We start from the raw sequence: 6,499 nt of genomic DNA on the forward strand, positions 1-6,499 counted from the left end.
GTGAACAGGGCTCTATAGAAGCCGTCGACATGGGACCTAATGTCCCTGGGGGACTGCAAAAGGTTTGGACTGTCCCAAAGGAGAGGGATGGTGTTACGCCTACGCCGGCCATTAGCGATAGCTTGGAAATAGGCCGTATTTGCGTCGCCCTTCAACACCCATTTCTGAGCACCATGCAACCGCCAATAGGCCTCTTCATCAGTGTAGATGACAGAGAGCTGATCTTCCAAATCATAGCGAGAGAGCCACTCCTTGGAAGAAAGGCCGGAAGCATCAGCGCGCAGGTCCAGGGTTTGGATTGCCGACAGCAGGGCCTTCTTACGCTCGCGGAGGTCGCGCCCCAGGTTGGCGCCCCACCCCTTCATAAACTGCCGACCACGTTTGGCGCAGGCGTGCCAAGAGTCGACAGCGGAGGGATGGAGGGACGGAGACAGTGAGAGGGCGCGAGTCTCCACCCAGCGTGCACAGACCGCGTCAATGAAGCCCGCTTGGGACAACCAAAATGTCTCAAAACGGAATCGGGGCGGCGCTCATCAGCGGAGGAGAGGAGGAGGGGGACGTGGTCAGAGCCAATCCGAGTGATGGCCCGGAGTGAGGCAAGGGAGCAACGAAGGTCCCATTCCGGAGAAACTAGGACCCGGTCCAGGACAGACTGGGTCGGGGCTACCTGGCGGTTGGTCCAGGTGAACCTGGCACCAACCCGGTCAATCTCACGGAGGCCAAGATCGCCAATGCAGTCGTTGAACATTTGCATCAGGGCAAAGTTGACGTTCGCATTGCTCTTGTCCTCTGCGCACCTAAGGAGATTAAAGTCACCCCCACCACCACCGGCAGAGAGGCAGCCGACACCTTCCTGTTGAGCTCCTCGAGGAAGGAGGCGGAATGGCTGTGGTCGGCGGGGCCATACACAATAATGACCTCCCACTTGAAGTTGATGGAACGCTCGAAAATCTCCATGCTAAAAAAGAACTGTCCCCGGTCCATACTACCCACCTCGAAGGTGGCGTCCTTCACACTAGTAGGATGCCACCGGAATGGCCCGCGGTCCCACTAGAAGGGAGCCAATGCCAGGCGAAGAGGTGGGAGCTAAGGTGGTCAAGCTCAGGAAGGGAGAACTCTGTGTGCATGGTCTCCTGAATAGCCACAATGTCAATGTGTTTGTCGCGAATGTACTCGATGAGTTGGCGGCGGCGGCCGTCATGGCCGAAACCGCAGATGTTCCAGAAAAGGGCACGCATCAGGCAACCATTGAGGGGCTGCTTGACCCCAGGACACGAGATGCGCTTTGGGCGTGGAGAGTGGCAGTACGAGAGCGGGTACGACCCCGAAGCTCGGAGGCGTCCAGGGGTGGGATTCCACCAATCCTCTGAGGAGGGGGTAGTATGGGGTCTGCCGGCTTAGAGGATGGGCCGGGGGCGAGAGTAGAGCTGCCCTAGCCTCAGCCAGCTTCCCATCAAGGATCTCGCGTGCCCTAATGGCCGCGATCTGGGCTAACGGGGGGCCAACCTCCCCCCTAAAGATAATCACGTAATCAGTTGCGATCTTCACCAGGTTTCCAAGAGGCATCGATTCGAGAGCCGAAAATGAACAAGTAGCTACCGAGGGAGGGACTGAAGGGGTACCTAGCTCCAGGTTCTGTGCCGTGGCACGAAGCTCCGCCCGCTCACTGATGGGTAGTGCCGGGCTCCCCTCCGGGCACGCCGCGTCCAGCCGAGCGCTCCGGCGCGAGGCGGTAGCCGGAGAGGAGACCAAACGGGCACGCCGGGAGAAGGCTACCACGCGTGGAGGCGGAGGCGGGGCAGCCAAGGGGGTGGTCACCTGAGACTCCCCCTCCAGGCCCGAGACCGCAGCGGGTAGAGACTTAAGAGCCGGGATCGGAGAGGAGGACTGCAGCTTTGTCGGGGAAGACGGCGGGGGAGCAGAGGCCTCGACGAGCGCCACCCGGACCGCGGCCGGAGACGGCAGGGGAGCCGACGGGGCGGCGACGGGGGAGGGGCCGGGGAAGGCCTCAGCGCCCCCAGCGAGCGGCGACGGTGGGTCCAGGGTCACCGGTCCCGTAGGAAGTAGAACCAGGTCAAGACCCGGCTCGCCTGGAGCAGTAAAGACGAGGGAGCATGGGGAGGATGCGGGGCAGACGACCAAGCCCACACTGGAGGCGTCGCTAACAGCAGGGGACTCGGCCCCCGGGGTGAGGGTAGCCAGGGTAGGTGGAACCAGCGCGACCTGGCGCCCGTAGCCACCATCGGCTGGAGGAGAAGGGGAGCGGGACGCCGACGGAGAGGGCGAGTCATCCGAGCCCTCCCCGTCCTCCGACCGGCGGGGGCGAGGGTGGTGGCGGCCGTGGTAGTCTCCACCGGCTCCCGGGTTGCCGTCAGGAGGGCCATCGTCGGTGAAGCGAGGGCGGCCGACGTGGTTGGGAGGCTCGGGGGCGATGCGAAGGTCGTAGCCCTGGTCATTGAAGAAGACACGGATGGTGACGTGCAGCTTGGAGGAGTCTAAGCACTTGACCTTGACCAGGACCTCCTCCTCCTTTGAGGGAGAGCTCATCCACCACCACCACCTTGCCCAAGATCCTGGACATCTGGCGGATGACGAGCTCAGAGCGGGCGATGTCGGGGAGACCACCCACAAGGAGCCAGGCGGTATCCAGCACAGCCACCGCAGGGGCGTCGAGGATCCGGCCACTGCGCATGGCGTACCCGTAGCTGACGGAGTCGGGGAAGACCACGGTGAAGATGTGACCGGCAGTAGGGGTAGCCAGCCAGTCCCAATGGCAGCGGTAGAGGTGGTTGAGCTCGGCCTCAATCATCTCCGGGGAGGCCACCCCATCAACCACAGTAACGATCGCCTGAAGGGAGGGGGTGGGTGGGGGGAGATCGGGGACCTCGAGGTGAAAGAAGCCCAACCCCTCGATCCCGTGCCCATACATCATGAGCTCCGACGTCACCGGGCGAGCAGGACAAAGCACGACAGGATGGCCAGGGTCCTGGCAAATGTAGCAGCACTGGGGGTTGACGCAGTTGACTTGCGAGTGCCCCGCCACCCCACAATTGAAGCACGGGGGACGAGGAAGGTTGGAGACCGGGCCCAGAGGTGGGGCAGAGCCCGGAGCCACCGGGGGAAGCGAGGCGGGGGCGCCCCGTCCCTGCCCGCACCGTTTCTTCTTCTTGGCTGGGCCCTGACGACCGCGGGATGGGCCGGAACCCGGGGCGGCCGAGGGAGCCGGCACCGAAGACGACGCGGCGTGGGGCGGAACGTACTTGTGTGGCGCCGTGGAGGAAGCCGGGACCTGGGGGCGGGGAGCAGCGGGGATCGACGAGCGCGGAGGGGACGGGGAGTGGCCGCGACGGGGTGGGGGGTAGGCGAACGGTGGCGGGACCGCCAGTCACCCGACGCGGCGGCACGGGGAGACCGCGATCGGCCGTGGTCATCCCTTCGGGCCGGCGAGCGACGGTCATCGCGCCGGCCGTCGCGGAGCTCGCGCAGCTCCCAGCGAAGCTCTTCCTCACGGCGCAAGGAGTCCGGCGATGGGCGACGAGGCTCGCGGCGGTCGTCCTATCCCCGCTTCGGGCGCGGCTCGCCGTCGTGCCAGTTGCGCATGGCCGACGGCAAGGGCGGGAGGGGGCGCGAGGACGGGCCCGCAACGAGGGGCGGCGGGGAGGGGTGGGGGAGGAGGAGAATGCGGTCGAGGGGAGGACGCGAGAGTGGCGGCGGGAGGAGGGAAGGGAGCGATTGGATACCCGCGAGGGAACCATATCGATCCAGTCGGGGATCTGGGCCTAGGGCACCGGGGCGGCCCAGTCGGCGCGGGCAGGCCCAGGTGGGGCGGATGAGGCCCAGCAGGCGCGGCCGCCAGATGGGCCGGGCAGCGGCCCAAGAGGCCCGGGCTGGACGGATCGAGGCCCAGCAAGCGACGGGGATGACCGAGCCTTAGGGTTTCCCCCCCAGCGGCGGGCGCCGCCGTAGCAGCTTGCACCAGCGACTCGCCGCCGGCGGAGACCGGCACGGGGCGATGCATGGGGAGGGAAACACGAACGCGGAGGGAAGAGGAGCCGAACGAAGCGATGAATGGGCGAAAAGGGGGAGGCACGGGCCACTGGAGCCATGGGGACCGGGACATGCCTCGACGGCGGCAGCGCCGGAGCAAGCACCAGCCGAGCCAATGGCGGACAGCGCCAGGAAGAGCGGGCGGCGCCGCGGTCCGAGCGGCCAGCCATACCCCATGAGCGGGCACGGTGACGGCGACCGCTCCCATCCCGCAAGCCCCGGCCTGGCGTCCCTGGTGCCCGAGACTGGCTCGAGGGCAGCTGCGGCAACCACGCCTGCCGCGAGCCGGCGGCAGAACCACTCATGTGGGGGGCTGAGCCACCGGCCTGGCCGGGCAGGGCGGCGCGACGGGGAGCGACAGGTGAGGGAGGGAACGGCGCGTCGTCCGCGCAATCGGCCCACCGGAAGCGGGGGGCGGCCGCGGGAGCGGGCAAGGGGGCGTCAGGACGGGCAACTCCGCCGGAGCCGGCGACGGGGAGGGAGGGGAGGGGGCGGGGTCGACAGGGCCGGCGAGGAGCGCGGCGGAGGGCAGCCCTGCAGACGGGGGTGCGTCGCCGCAGGCGTCGCAGGAGCGCACCGCGACCTCCATCACCTTCTTCTCCCTAGCGGGGAGCACTATATATATACTTTCCGTTTTATTAGGTCTTTAGTTTTGGTCCAAAGATCTCAATCAGAATATGGTCGGCTTAGAGCATCTACAGCCCGGCTCCTGAGATGCTCCCTATACATCCGGGAGGACGGCTCAGGCAGTGACCCTGTCATAAAATCATGACCCGGCAAGCCTCCTCAAGCCGGCCCTATATGTTCGGGCTGTCCGGCATCGCTCACTTTTTTAGGAGTGTCCGGCATTGCTCATATTCAGCCTGTATTTGGAGCGGATATGGGGGAGGCCCAGACGTGTCCGTCACATCGGATCTGACAAATATGACTCACCATAAATTCTATCAAATTGACCAAGTCCATCAAATCTAGCGCCCTCCTCCCGCGTACATCCTCCATTTCCCGTCTCTGAGCTGCCACCGTCCTTCACCCTTGCTCCACCATCCACACCACCGCTTCCATCCGCCCCCCTAGATGTCGTCATCGGGTATGCTGTCCCGACCGCCGGCATGGATGATGCCTTGGTGTCATCCGTGGCCCCCCCGTTCGTGGGAATGAGCTAGAAGGCAGAGAACTTCAGCCGGAGGGAGCGACGACGAAAGTAGCACGAGCGGAAAGCGGTTGCGAAGGAAGTTCCGACAGAGGATGTTGTGGACGTCTAGGAGGATGCATCCCCTCTGGTGCGCTCGTCCGACCTGCTGTCGGCAAGGAAGCCGTCATCTGCCCCACTCGCAACTAACAATGATCCGACGACTGAATGGGCGATTCCAGGTGGATTTACGCAAAGAGAGGCACCGGACAAGGTGTGTGAATCGCTGCAACTACAATGGGTGCAAACAGGCACGGGCAGCGCCGGCGCCCGGTCTATCCAGGTCATGTTCAATGGAATGTAGTAGCAGGATATTGCATAAATTTTGCTTCATTTTGTGTTGCTTCGTTCATTATATTCGCTATGCCATTAGATCAATTAGTTGAATACGTCATTGCATCAATTTGTTGCATATGTCATTCGTTTATTTGGAATCATGATCATTTTAGAAAAAAAAATCATGTCAGACATGATCAATGAGGGTCAAGAGCCTACGGGCCGTATGAAATGTGACTTGGGGGATACAAATTTTCCTACGTATGATGTTGGGGGAATATCACGCACTAGCAAGAACAAAGCGCCAAAGGTACCAAAGAAAGAGGGCCGACATTCACAACATTTGAGGATGTTTTGTTAGTTGAAGGTTGGTTGGCCACAAGCATGAACCCTATATGTGGCACAGAGCGAAAGGTTAACAAGTATTGTCGGGTGGTAGGTGCGACATATGCCAACGGGTGGCTTATCATTGTGGGAGCCAGTAAGACATCGCCGGTGCCTGGAAACGGGATAAGGCGAAGACATGCACGCCGGCGAATCTTACCCAGCTTCGGGGCTCTCCGTGGAGATAACACCCCTACTGCTGCTCCGCGGGGTCTCCGCATGATCACTAGATGAACAAGTAGCTACACAATGCTCCTCGAGCTGTTTTGGTGGGAGGAGGAAGAAGGGCACGGCTAGCCTGCTTCTTCTCCTTGCGGGGTGTCTAGAACTAGGTGGGGGTCGAACCCTTTGCATGGGTGCCCTGGGGGGTTTATATAGGCCTACCCCCCAGGGGTACAATGGTAATCCAACTGGGTGCGGGGCCCAGCCGTCTGTGACTGCGCTCGCCGGCTTCTGCGCCGACTGCTGGGGCCCGCCGGCTGGTGGGTCCCGCCGGCTGCCAACTCCTTGGCAACAGGCAGGCCCCACTGCTAAGGGTCTCGTCAGTGGTTGGGTACTATTGCCTCAACCTGATGACGAGGGCTTCGTCGAGGTAAGCGTGGA

General features: G+C 62.9%; 1 pseudogene; it reads right to left on the minus strand.

The window, feature by feature from the left end:
• Positions 1-1,237: 1,237 nt before the first annotated feature.
• Positions 1,238-4,224, minus strand: LOC147964270 (uncharacterized; annotated as a pseudogene).
• Between the last annotated feature and the right edge of the window lie 2,275 nt (positions 4,225-6,499).

The sequence above is a fragment of the Triticum urartu genome, chromosome 6A, assembly GCF_056163025.1.
Source record: "Triticum urartu cultivar PI428250 chromosome 6A, HENAU_Tu73, whole genome shotgun sequence".
Taxonomy (NCBI): domain Eukaryota; kingdom Viridiplantae; phylum Streptophyta; class Magnoliopsida; order Poales; family Poaceae; genus Triticum; species Triticum urartu.